Consider the following 15027-nt stretch of genomic DNA (forward strand, 5'->3'; position numbering starts at 1 on the left):
TGAATTTACACATACCTTTTAATTCCCATGATTAGCATGAATATTTTCCTCAATATTTGCTAAAGGAACCATTAAAAACATAATATTCAAATCACCTTCCGGTTTGATTTTTTGACAAGTTATGTATTCATTTTGTATTGCTCTGAAAAAGAAACTATACATGTATAGTTCAACAGAAAAAATGCCTACAATGTCATATAGCAGCATAGTATTACAGCATTACTGAAGGCATATCTTATACTTTAGTAACTTGCCCATGCTGTATGATAGATTGCTAGTATATGAATGATACAGTATTAGTGTAGTTTAACAGAAAATTAAATAGCATAATAATGAATCTATATCTGAATATATATTGATCAAATAGCAATATGGCATGTGTGCACTTCTCCGAAAATTTGTATCCCTTCTCTCATGCACATGCATAGAAAAAAGATGGCAAACCTCTCTTGAAGAGATCTGTAAAAAGAAACAGTAAACATTCCTTTATTTTGAAATTACTACAAAAATCCAAGTATAATACTGTATTTACATGAACTTATTTTATTTGACACCATATGCTTTCACTAGGAACACCTGATACATATAGATTATACTATATTAATTTTCAGTATCCAGGTCTAGCGACTGTCAAGGAACACTTATTATAAAATAATTTTCTTTCTCATATCCTGTTGTTAAGTTTAGTCCTAAAATGGAGTAAGTTTATAAAAGGTTCTGACATGTGAAGGACATTTTTTTAGATGTGTATATGCACACACACATCCATACACACACACGCACACACATGCACACATATGTTCATATATGGTTGAATTCGCTTTAATCATTGCATGCTTTTATTAACAAGTGGGAGGACAGTGTTTTACGTTCAAACATCCAGTTCATCAAAAAGACATTTTACAGTGTGTGCATGCGTAAGTGTGTGTGTTTCATTAAAACAGCTAAGTGGGATGTGTAGTAGGGGTGTGTGTGTGTGTGTGTGTGTGTGTGTGTGTGTGTGTGTGTGTGTGTGTGTGTGTGTGTGTGTGTGTGTGTGTGTGTGTGTGTGTGTGTGTATGTGTGTGTGTGTGTGAGTGTGTGTGTGTTTCTGTGTGTGTGCTTGCAAATGTGTGTGGCTTAGGGTTAGAGCAAGGCTTATGTATGGTGATGGTTCAAATGTGTATGATCGTGAGGATTTAGAGTTAGGTTTAGGGACAGCACTGGATCATGGTAAATGGGGTCCTTTGCAGGATAATGGATCACCCCCACACACACAAGCAGCAGTCCCCCCAGTCATTCCAGTGTTCCATTACTTGATTATTTCTCCCCAATTACCATAAACACTATTCAAACCTGTCAGTGTGGATAGCATTTTCTTCTTTACTTCTACAACGATTCAATGATTACTGAAATTTGGATTTAAATTAAAACTTTCATTTCAAATTGTGTAGCACAAACACTGACAGACATTTTCTAAACAAAACAACACAGTTTCACAGTGAAAACAGACTTAGCATTAACAGCAAACTTTTCTACCTTTGAAACTCACATTCATTGAAATGGCATTAAAACCCACCTTCAAAGAAAATGCATGTGGCCAGTGGCAGATTAAGTTTACCTTTTGGCTATTTTCAAACCATAGGCCCTAATTTTTGGATCATGCATGCATGCATGTGCTCTTTGATTCACCGTTTTGATTGTATTAAATTACATTCCTTGTACAATATGGCAGCACTTGTTAGAGTCTGTTTTAAATTTGTAATTTTGAACATTTTCCAGTACGTAATGAAACAAAACATATGAATCAATAATGACAAAACTGCCCATTTCAGAACATTTCAACCATAAAAGGCCTTTCAGACTTCTGTCATTACAATCCATCAATATCAGTCAATATACACAATCTCTCAAGAAGTAAAAGCCATATAAATAGTTCCACATTAAAGAGATCTCTAACTAATGAAGAGGTTGCTACTAGCAAACAACTTTGTATTTCAGTGCTTCATCTACAAATTCAGTGCTTGACCCCCTTGAAGAATAAATTGCCTATGTTACACTAAAAAAATTGGTACTCTGGTAATATTGCAATAGGGAATCTATGACAAATAGGCAACAGGTTCATAGTTACTAGGCATCTCATCCAAAGGAAGACACAATCAGAAATGCAGCACCCCCCTTAATGTACAGCAGAGTATCAGCAATCCATCTACATGGTGTGGGAGTAGAGTCCACAGCCTTCTGCATCAAATAAAGCAAACATGCTACTTGTTGTGCTACTAATACTGATTTCAACCTTGATTGCACAAACAGTGATGCCCATTTACTAAACAAAACAGTTGAGCTTCCCTATTGGTCTACAAATCAGTACAGCCTTTGAGCTACCCACTCTAGTTCTTCTCATCTATACTAGTGGACTACCCTCTCACAGGTTCCCCAACTGATCAATTCTGGTCAGTCCCCATTACCAACCACATCTTTTACCTACCACTATGGAAGGACAATAGCCCACCATTTCTCCTGCCTGCCTGGTTGAATTAGGCATCTTGAGGCAATGTAGCAATTGCTTCATGTACACTGACAACCCACTTCCTTTACGATACTCCAACTCAACATATGAGATGTGCATCTACATAAAAAACATAGAATCAAAGCTCCCTTGCTCACCAGTTAGTATACCTGACCCTAAGCAGGTTGTCAGCACTTGCATCTCACCACCCTCACCTACCACACAACCAACACATAACCCCACATATGCAGAGGTCTGCTCTAAAAAACCTACCCAAAGCACAGGGACCACCCAAACACAAGCACGCCACACAAAGTTCACTTGCAGATAAACACAGTACATATAAAAACACGCATACCAATGTCTCACCAAGTAAGCCATTAAGGCATAACACAAAACCAAATGTACTAGTCATAGGTGATTCTATCATGAGACACACTGATGTGTCATTCACCAGGCTGGATAAGGAGAAGGTCATGATTAGCTGTCTGGCTGTCTAGTGCCAGAATCTGGAACATCACACACATACTCAAGTCTCTCTGTAGCAAGTGCTGTTATGACTCAGTCATAGTACATGGTGTGAATGTTTTGAGATGTACCTCTCTGGACTATATGAATAGAGGCATGACAGTGTTCTCTAATTATGTGTCTCAGGCAGTTATGTCCCTAGCCCTAATCAGCATTCTACCCTCAACTAGGATGATGCCACGATACAAGCAAAAGATGATTGTCTTCAACTTTTGTCTTAGTTTTTGCTGTCATTCTAAAGGGATCCTGTTCCTGTCAGCCTGGAATGATATCATTGATAGACCTTGATGCTTTGCCAGAGACAGTCTTCACCTGTCACTCCTAGGATTTTAAATTATTCCTAAAAAAACAACATCAAGGACATGCTGCTAAACACTAGGAGTCTAAACCTAAAACTGCACTCATTGGAAGCTGCCCTCACCTTGGAGTGACCTTTGTGTTGTCACAGACACCTGATTCAAGGCTGTGGAAAGCACCCCAGCCATACTGGGTTACAATGCCTTCCACTCATTCAGACCATCAAACGAGAGTGGGAAAGTCAAAGGAGGAGTATCAATGTTTATTAAAGACAAATACTCCTCCAGATTGGTAACGTTAAATGAGTCCTTCAGTCTACTGCAAATACAACTCTCTGTAGGTAAACCTCCTCTCCAAATTATTGCCAGTTATAGGCCCACTTTCATGAACAAGGGCACCCACAATGCCTACCCTGACGTCCTAGAGTCCTTCAATATACCACCAAACACCATGGTTTTGGGACCCTTCAACTACCCATCAATAAATTGGTCCAACTACACCTGTACCAACAGACTCACCCATAGATTCTTGAACTTTGTCAGCTCTAATGCCCTGGACCATCTGGTTCAAGCATTCTGGATCTAGTATTTATGAACAGGAGTGATCATTGCACCACCCCAAGTGTACAGTCATCTCTAGTGAGATCTGACTACAGTTCAGTCATACTATAAGTAACAATAGCTTCTGACCCTGCCCCAGCTGGAACTAAACTAAAAAATTTCTCTAATGCAAACTATAATCTGTTATAGCATATTACTAGTTTCATAGCTCCTACCCCTACTGATGGCAAGCATACATATGCCGAGGTTTATACCAAAGCCTTGTATAAACAACTTCACAGCTGCATTGACTCAGCTGTATCCGACAGGATAAAAGTAAGTTCCTCACCAAAGAACAAACCTGATTGGTAGATATCCATCATAAACAGGCTATAAGGCAGTAGGAGATTCTCCCCAAACTCAAAGGAGTCCCTTCTCAGCCTAAATAAGCAAATAAGAAACCTAGTGAAAGAAATCCAAAGCTGACTGCGAATCTAAATTAGCCACCCTAGCCAAAGGTAACCATAAGGCATTCCTTGGCAATGTCTACAACCTCAAAGGAAAATCCCAGATTTGCACAGAACATATAGTGGCACAACATATACTGGCAGAACATATACTGAACTTGGTAATATTGCTAACCTTCTGGCAGATAGGTTCAGTAATATCTTCTCCCCCTGTCACCACCCAATATGCCACAAGACATCCCTCTTACATGTTTCCCCCCAAGAAATCAGTAAGGAACAGGTCCTTACTGCTTTTTCCAAGGCTAAAAACATGGCATCTATGGGACCAGACAACATCCCTGGGTGTGTCCTAAATTGCTTGAAGCAATAGTTAGCTGTACCTCTGAGTACCCTATTTAACCACAGTCTAAGCACTGCATATGTTCCTGCAGATTGGAAAACTGTCACTGCCCCCCCCCTCACAAAGATTTGTTTTCTGCTCACCCCTACAATTACAGACCCATACATCTGACCAGCCTCATATGCAAGGCCATGGAGAGAATCATCATGGACATTATCAACAAGGATATAGGAGACCTCAAAACACTAGACCCATCTCAGTTTGGTTTCATGAAAGGGAGATCATACCTATTAACCTTGGTGGACTTCTTTGAGACAGTCACCAAAGCCCTGGATGAAGGCAAAACTGCACATACAGTCTATTTAGACCTAGTGAAGGCTTTTGACACCATTCCCCACCCAGGTATCATTGATAAACTTACCCAATCTGAATGTAAACCAGTATACAGCTAGGTGGGTTACTAACTGGCTCACCAATAGAACACACACAGTTAAAATAGGGGACTCTTCATCCACCTTCAGACCAGTAACCAGTGGAGTTCTACAGGTCTCAGTGCTGGGGCCCCTGCAAAGTAGCACATTAACAACAACACCATAAGTACCCAATCTGTAGGAAAAGATCTGGGCTCACAGGTTGATAGCCACCATTTGACCATCATGTGTCTTCAGTGGTAAGGAAAGCCTTCTATACTGCCCATCTCATCAATAAGGGCATTGCCTCCAGAAAAAAAGAGGTTACAACCCCCCTGTACTCCTCCTTTATTAAACTAATTATATAGAACAATGCACCCTTTGGTATGTACCTCGCCAGGCACCACCAACAATTGGAGATACCTCAGAGGTACCTTACAAAGAAAATTCAAGGTGTCCAACATCTATCCTATGCTGATAGACTACAATCCCTGTCACTATACTCTGTGTCATACAGACTACTCAGGGGTGATCTCTGTCTAGCCTATAGGGCAACTGCAGATCCTTTCCTGATGGAAATCCTACACATTACAAGACAAATGGTACTCACTACACCTATTCTAGAAACCTCAACATGAGAAGTGTTATTAATAGGACCTGCTGGAGAGACTGGTTCATCTCCCAGAGGCTCTCCTACTCTGGAATAAGCTTCTAATCCTAGTAAAACAGAGCCCCTCACTGACCCTTTTCAATCTTAATCTGGATAATTGGATAGGGAATCACAAATCCTCCCCTGGGGTTTCATTTGCTTCCCTTCTGGACAAGGGCAGCAGGTGTTGAGTGAGGCCTATTAATAGCATCATTGAAAGAGGGGAAAAACTTGGCTAGACTTGTAAGGGTCTCAGGGCCATTAACCTAGTAACCTCCTATGATCCTATAAGCAGCAATAAACTTCTCTTCCCTTTAAGCTCACAATTCCTTGAAAATGCACTGAAGCTCACATGTTTGAGTAGTCTGGTATTTGGTGCAGATGATTCAGGTTCCTATCTCCTACAACCAAGATACAGGGTTTGCGCCTGAGTTGATTAACTCACCTACTACACATTTACACTTCTTCAGTTACTTTTTAAGTAGAAAATACAGTATTGCAGCCAATAACATTTAAGCATAACAAAATTAAGAAAACAAAATTAAAGAAAAGTAGGCAAGAAGTGAAGAACAATACTTAATAGTGAATAAGGCAATGCTTATTATTATTCTTCATGAAAATTAAAAACACTGCATTGTAAACTGCTAAATGGATGCAGCTAAATACATCGACCTGACCAAGGAATATTAGCTGTCTCTACAGTTTAAACTCTGCATGTTTCCTCCTGGTGGAATTTTTAAAGTTTATAGTTTGTACACCAAATGGTTCCACTAATAAGTAGACATAGTGTTGTGTTTAAAATATGTGTGGATTCTACTCCTGCCATCATGTTGTACTTTTATTACAAATCTATCCTTTAAAATAGCTCTGTGAGTAATGGAGGCATGCTCCGGAGTCTAGGGTCACCTACCCTCACAATAAGTATAGTAAATAATGCGAATCTTGTAAAGGGTAGAGCTTTTCCTTCTCCCACTCCATATAAAATAAATATTTACAGCTGGCAATGTCAATGGAAGTGCCATTCCTACTACCTAACCCTTTTAGTACCAACATCAAAATACCTTTTGTCTGTCTTTCCCCACTCTATTAGATAAACCTTAAGTGATGCACAAGTCCTTATTACCTAGGGTTTCCTCCACATTACCCAAGCCTTATATACATAAATAATGAACAGTTTATTGTCCAGGGTTTATCTCTCCCACATCTTGACATTATACAAAATATAGTGCACATTCTCTTGTGTTATAACTTCACACCTCACATTCCTGGAATAAAATGCAATGATTATTATACAAGTTTCTTCCATCCAATCTCTAACTACTTCCAGTTTCCCGTAAATGTAAAATCTGTATACATATTGTCATAGACAGTCCTTCTGATGCCAACAAGGGAATAATCTGTAACTCGACTGACATCATTGCACATTGTTGTTTACCATAATATGTATTAGATTGTGGATCACCCTTGCAGCATGCCTTGCTAGATGTCAAGAATCATGAGTAGTGTTAACCAGGGCTGTAGTCACAATTTTTGGAATAACACACCAAGTCCTGGAATGCAAGCCCTACCACAAGTCATTTCAAAACAGGCATAGTGCTACAATTTCATTTTAGCTTAGTTACAGTACTGAATTTGTTGTGTTTACTGTTGCAATTAAGCAGCTTCAGTGCAAGGTAATAATTACAACTTGAAAATCTAAAATATATTTTACTTTAGTTTTAATTATTTCTGTTACATTTAAACTTATTATATCTCAGAATTCCAAAGAAAAAATATCAAAAGGCGCATATTATTGCATACATGGCATATGCCTGGATATTCCCCTGGGGCTGACAATGATATATTGACTATTATGTGCATCTGTGAATGCCCTACTATTTTTATTGAACAGTATTATTTATATGTTTTTTATTCTTTATTGTACCATACCCAAACCTGCTGGATTGGTGCTTATTAAATGAACACTTCCAACTCACTGGTCTGGCATAGCAAAGCATTATATACTTTCATATTAAGCTGACTATTATTATTTATATAAATACCTTTCTACATTTTTTTGCATTCAGCACTTATATTCTTGCCTAATCATCAGTCAAGTCTGACATCTGGTAAGTAAGAGAAAGGATTAGTGGAGTTTATTAGGCTCAGATTGACATCTGTGTGTATTTTATATGGAGCTACTTTTTGTTTGAAAGTTCTATACTGATTAAAAGTAGTATAAAACTATTAATAAATCCAATCAAAATGAAAACATAAGTTGCATGTTTATTTTGGGAAATCCACACTTTATTTGCTTTTATGTTGACTAGGCAATCTAAGAAAACTTTATATTTTTTCACTGTTTTGGTATAGGTATCTTCGTTGCAATAAGCAACTACTGTTTATTAGTAGGAGGGATGGAAATAAATGAAGCTCAGTGTGTGGTTTATGTGAAAAAAGTACAATTATATTTCCTTTTGGAACAGTTGCTGATGAGAAAACACATTAAAACAGACCATTCTGCTGCAATAGACTAGCTGCGGAAGTAAGATAACATGCTGTAAGCTCTCCAAACTAAGGCTTAAAGATTTTCTTTGGAAAATACAAATGACATAATTCATCTGTCATGGTATGTTACTCTAACTGAGAGAATGGGTGCCCTGTACATCACTGCTCTGACTGGAGAATTAACAGGTATGCATACCTCTCAATCTCTTAGCTCAAGAAATCTGGGCAAAGACTAAAATAATGGGGGGAGGCACAAAAATAAGGAGAGATTTTAAATATTGCGCTTATAAAATCAGAAAGTTGCTATAATAAAATGATTTATATTAGCATGTACTTTTCTGAAGGATATGAAGTCTGAAACTCAAATGTAAGTCATTATTTAGTAACTTTAACTTCCAATGATTGCCAGCAAACCAAAAATTTTATGAAGAACAGACCAAAAAAAATAAATAAATAAAAAAGAGGTAAAAAAATCTGGACGGTTCAGATGTATGAAGTTATGAAACTTTTAACAGATGGCATTATTAACTGAGTTTAATTGTGTGTTTGTTACCGTACACATTAGGCCGGATTCACGAAACCTCCATGTAAGACTTAATATGTATTACTCAGAGGCTGCAGTTGAATGGTATGACGTCAGCATGCCATGCATATTCATGAGGGCATGCTGAATCATACCCTAGTCTAACACAGTCCGTGTAGGAAAGTAGGGGGCATGTTCGATTGCCGAGTACAGCAAAGGGACACGCCCCCAGAAGAGTCAGAGTCCTGAAAGTAAACACCCATGAGCGAGTCCGCTGAAATGTCAAGGAACACAACACCACACATCCCCACAGACTAAACCCTACTGAAAATGTGTAAAATGTAAAAATAGCAGTTTCCTTTTTTTTTTTTTATAATTTCCAAAATGTTTGCCCGCATTTGCGCTCATTTGCACGGGTATGCCCTTCACTCAGCCACAGTTAGCAGACATTGAAAAGTATATAAGATCTACATATGCAAATTAAGCCAAGTAGCAATAGCGTAGCGGTAGAGACATTGGCCAAAGAGGAGGTAGTCACGGTTTGAGCACCCACAATATCATTCTCCATTTTTATTTAAATAAGTATGAAACAATCCCCTCACATATATAACTATAATTTAAGTAAAATGTAATGAAATGGCCCATGTATTTGTGAACAAAACCGATGTAATATATAAAAAAGGATCATAATTGCCCATAGCTTAGCAACGCTTTAACAAGCTAAATATGAGTGCCCATAGCTGAGCAGCGCTTTAACAAGCTTAATATGAGTGCCCGTAGCTGAGCAGCACTTTAACAAGCTTAATATGAGTGCCCGTAGCTGAGCAGCACTTTAACAAGCTTAATATGAGTGCCCGTAGCTGAGCAGCACTTTAACAAGCTTAATATGAGTGCCCGTAGCTGAGCAGCACTTTAACAAGCTTAATATGAGTGCCCGTAGCTGGGCAGCGCTGTACCCAGCTTAATATGAGTGCCCGTAGCTGAGCAGGGCTTTAACAAGCTTAATATGAGTGCCTGTAGCTGAGCAGCACATTAACAAGCTTAATATGAGTGCCTGTAGCTGGACAGCACTGTACCCAGCTTAATATGAGCGCTTATAGCTAAATAACGCATTACACAGCATAAGCCGTTTGCACGGAGCTGCACAGCGTGTCAACCAGCTTACAGTCGGGCAACATTGGGCAAGCTGTAGCAAAGTTGCCTTTACACAAACACACCTCCTAGCCTGTCTAGACAGCAGTAAAATAAAAAATCAATGACAAGGATCGAACCCAGGATACTGCACACCATAGTCAAAGCACTGAACCACTAAGTCATGACAGTTGTACTTATCAATATAGTATTATCATACATATAGGAATGAATGAAAATATAACCATAACAAAGCAGGTTTGCTGTAAGCAGAGAAATATCCAAAATGGCCAATCACAGATAAGTGCGGGAAAACCGGCATATATAAGCCCAATAGGTGGGAATACACACCATAACTGATTGTGGTACCCATTTGCAGTCAGGATGGCAGGTGCAGGAGAGGGAAATCACTTTAGAGCACAAAGGTGGGGCTTTGAGGAGTCAAAATATATGGTTTGGCTCCTAGTCCACCATCATGAAGGCCAACTCATGCAGGGCCAGGTTCAATGGGGAGCGTACAAGGCAGAGGCATGGAACCAGTTGGCACATGATCTCACCAGTGCCACAGGTATTCCAAGGACTGGTGAACAGGTCCGTCACCACCATGCGGACCTGAAGTGACGAAAGGAGGACCAACTGAACCGATGGATCCAGGAGGCCCATCAAATGCCCAACACCCCACTACTGAGTAAGTATCCATGTAATTAAGTATGTAAGAAATGCTATCATAGTCTATAGTATGGATAGGTATGTTCCAATATTCCTTCATTTATATTACAGCTGCAGGTGTTTGTTCTGCGAATCGGCAAGCCTATGCTGATAGGCTGGCAAGGTTGCGCCACCAGGCAGGTTAGTAATTATTCTGCTGGTATTGTTATAGAATAGAAGTGAGGCAGCCTGTAAAAGAGTTCAGTGTTGTAACCCAGTAATAAAGGTCAAATAAGCCTAGAAGAAAGATTTTGCTAGTATTGTAAGATTAGATAAGTGATGCAGCCTGGAAAAGAGGATTGCAATCCAGTAATAAAGATTAAACAAGTCTCAAATAGAGTTTCCACCTGTATTGTAATATCAGATAACTGCTTCAGCCTGAAAATGAGTGTTGTAATCAATCAACAAAGGATAGACAAGTGTCAAATACATCCTTGTAAATTTTGCCATATGAAATAAGTGAGTCAACTGGAAAGGATTGTTGTAACCCAGTAATAAATGTTAATAAAGCCTAGAATTAAGTACCATCCTGAAATGTAAATATAAAATAAGTGAGAGAGTGTGAGAAAGACAGTTTGAAGCTACCAAGAATGCTGTAATAAGTCTGGAACAAAGGTATACTGCATTCACTACATAATGAAATGAATGAGACAGCCACAACCAAAGAGTGAAATGTCTTTAATAAAGTACAGAACCTGGACTGTGTCCGTCCCACAATTTGGATATGTTGCTGTACCCTTGCATTATGGAAATAGTATGGTTGTATGAAATGTTGAACATCCACAGTTGTCTAAACCCATATAAATCAAATGTAGCAGGATATGTTACCTGAATACAGCCAGATATGAACATATATGAATAAAAATGAAATGTATATTAATGTAGCAGTAACATCCCCATCACCAACATTCCTAAGGTTACATACAGGAAACTGTACTAATACATGTAGGGGATATATATCTGCATCTACTAGGAATGTACAGTATATGTATAGGTAGTTTAAGTTGTTAATGTAATATTTCTCCACCCTACCCTATTCTCACAAATGATGCCATTCCACACCAAACTGGGTATATGTATTCACAATTAATTCCCATGGACATTTGTCCTGTTAGTTTATACATATCTGCATGTACGTTGATGCATGTGCCCTGTTCACATATCCAAACCTGATGGCCTGTTGCCACCAATCAACACTGCATGCTGTTGGAATGTCCACTGTTGTTCTAAATATGCAGGTGTTATGCTTGCTGCTCAATGTTCGGAATTCATGTGTGTTTGGTTAATGGGAATACTGATGCATGCTGTTACAACTAATTCTGAATCGTGTTGTTTGTTACTAACCCAAAATGCCATATAATACTGCTAAACATAGGACAACAGGGAAGGCGGGTTCCAGTGGACCCACCTCTCCCACCTCATCTGGCGAGTGCACCTGGCATCAGTGCCCAAGCCGGGAACTCCGCCTCCGGTGGCCCTGTACCACCTTCGGGTGGAAGCACTGCAGGGGATGGGGCTCGTCCCCCCTCTGCAAGCGTGGCCGGAGGAGAGCCTCCACTCACCCTCCATAGGGTCCGGTCTGTGGTGCGTAGTGAGATCAGGCGTTCCATGACTGATCTCCTACGCCAGCTTGAGGCAAGAGTGGCGCAACTCACTGGTGTGCCTGCCCATCCTATACAGCCCCCAGCACAGCCCCGGCCTGGGCTGTGAAGGCACAGTGGTAACTTTCCATGGGTGGGGATCTCAGTTCCACTGTTGCCATCTGTGGGCTCATGGGCTTGTGATATCCAAACATCCGTCCCTGTCAATTGTGTTTACCCCCCACATGTGTCATACTCCGCCCCTGTATGCGTCTTGTTTGTCTTGTCTGTTAACATCCCCAACCTACCTCCCCAAATATACCTACTTCCTGTACCTCACATTCCACTCCCACCTGAAGAAAAAAATAAAAAAGGGCACTCTGTTCCCACAAAAAAATTATGCCCCATACATAGCTGCCCATTTCACATACATGTCTGCTGGACATGTAAACTGATAATTACAACTGGTTGTACAACATATTTAGTTGTCCTCACCCCTCTCTCAGGGGTGGAAGGTGTCAAATCTCACTCTAAATTTCTAACATATGCACAGCTGTTGCTGGTAAAGAATTGGGCAGCTATGGGCCTTCCCTACATTCTTCCTGCATATCCTGAGCTTGTTTTCCTACTGTCCTACCCTCTTTGTGCCCCCTTTTTCACCACTGTCCTATTTCCCCATTTTCTTTTCTTTAAAAGAAATTAGCGTGGGTGTTAGGGGGAGTAAGCACTTTTAAGCAGTAGTCAGCGGGTGTGCGCTTGTGTGCGCTTAGCTAAGCATAAATAAGCGTAGATAAGCATCACACAAACTCGCACAAACATGCTTACAACTGCTTAAAAATGCCTTAGTCACTCTGTATGACAAGGCCTATAGTCTGCTCATCAGCAAAATAAAATACCCCTGTCAGTCTCGAACCCTGGAAACACTAGACTGCATGAATTACCATTGAGCCACAGCAGATATACAAGAACCTGGTGCTGAAAGAAATATATCATGAAATACAATGAGTGAATGTAAAGGGAAAATAGGAAGGCCATTACACAAAGCTTGTTCTGTGTATCTTTACTGGCAATTCTTGTGGAATTGCATTACATGAGTGTGATAAGAGAAACAGCCATGCTAGTAGGTAATAATGTTACAGTAACAACTTACAAACCCCACACAGTATCAAAGCAGGATAAACACTGCCATATTTGAATAGGTAAAAGGCCAGACCTCCCAACTGTGACTGATTTACAGGGATGTCCCTGATTTGCAAACAAATGTTACCTGTGCCCCACTGACTCCCTGTGAAATGTACTAACAGTAGGCAGAAAGGTGGGGAATCCCACATAATGGTAACTGTCAATAAGTTACAGTAGACACTACTTGCATGTCAGAAATGGTGTAGTAATACATATGCTCAAAATACCCCACAGTCACAACTGCAGAATATCTGAAATATATCACGGGTGTATCCCACTGATATTTACCTTTACCTGAGGCTGGTCAAATATATACCTGAAAGTATCTCAGGCCTGGAAGTGTCAGAAACACACAGGCATATCAGCCTGTCTGCTGTTACACACTCTGCGAACAGCTGTAGAATTACTTCCACAAGCATGCCCTTATGTAGGAGTACAACACAGAAATATCAAAGGATGTAGCCATCTAACATACTAATGACAGTATAGCAGTTCACAAGCACTGCATGTGCCTGATAATCATAATTGTTAGTACAATATACATAGTTGTCCTCACCCCTCTCTCAGGGGTGGAAGGTTTCAAATATCACACCAAATGTCAAACATATGTACAGCTATTGTAGTTAAAGAAGTGTGCAGCTATGGACCTTCCCTACACTCAGCCTGCACATCCCTAGCTGGTGTCCCCACTGACTTCCTGCTTCCCGCTTACAACTGTTTAAAAGTGCCTTATTCACTCTGTATGACAAGGCCCTAGTACTGCTCAGCAGCAAAATAAAATACCTTTGTAAGTGTCAAACCCCAGCCCTTGGGCTCACCAGACTGCATGAAGTACCACCAAGCCACAACAGACATATAAAAACTTAGTGCTGAAAGAAATATATCATGCATTACAAGGAGTGAATGTAAATGGAAAATAGGAAAGCCATAGCAACACATTCCAGTAAAGACAAATATCAGGCATTCAAGGAGTGAATGTAAAGGGAAAATAGAAAAGCCAACACATTGCAAGAACTACTGGTGTATGCCAGTTAATCCACAAATCCCACAGGAAAGTACATACTCCCATGTAAACAGTGTTAGCATTAGCAGGTGTGAGTTAACATACACACTGAGAAGAGTGAACTGGAAGAAGCAACAGCCAGGTTTCAGTACAACATTTATTTCAGTGGCTACAACACAGCCTCAGGTATGAGAGATATACCAACCTTCTGACTGACACAACAGTGTCCACAGCAAACCAACATGGTCCCCACCTTGCAAAACTGAAAGGCCTACGCCTACCTAACCTATCATTTTATAGCAGTGTCCTGAAATCACAGTTAGAACTGCAATTACTACACAGCAGGCTGCATGCAATTACTAAATGCTGGCCACCAACTGGTGCAGAGGCCATCACATGCACATGTGCAGATACCCACAAAAGCAGCCTGTACTGCCAGTCCACACATGCAATAATATCATTGCAGCAACTGGAGGGAGAGAGAGAGAGACAGAGAGACAGAGACAGAGAGAGACAGAGACAGAGACCAAAAAAAAAAGCAAGCAAGCAAGCCAGCCAGCAAGCCAAAAGAAAAAAGCTGTCAGAGACACCAATCCACAAAATACAGAAATACAACACATCAACAGGTACAACTGACAGAGGTGAGAAATACAAAGGTAATGTATGTAACAGATATGTATTTGCTGGCATCTGAA

This window comes from Protopterus annectens, chromosome 1.part0 (genome assembly GCF_019279795.1).
Source record: "Protopterus annectens isolate FY-2018-M chromosome 1.part0, PAN1.0, whole genome shotgun sequence".
Lineage (NCBI taxonomy): Eukaryota > Metazoa > Chordata > Ceratodontiformes > Protopteridae > Protopterus > Protopterus annectens.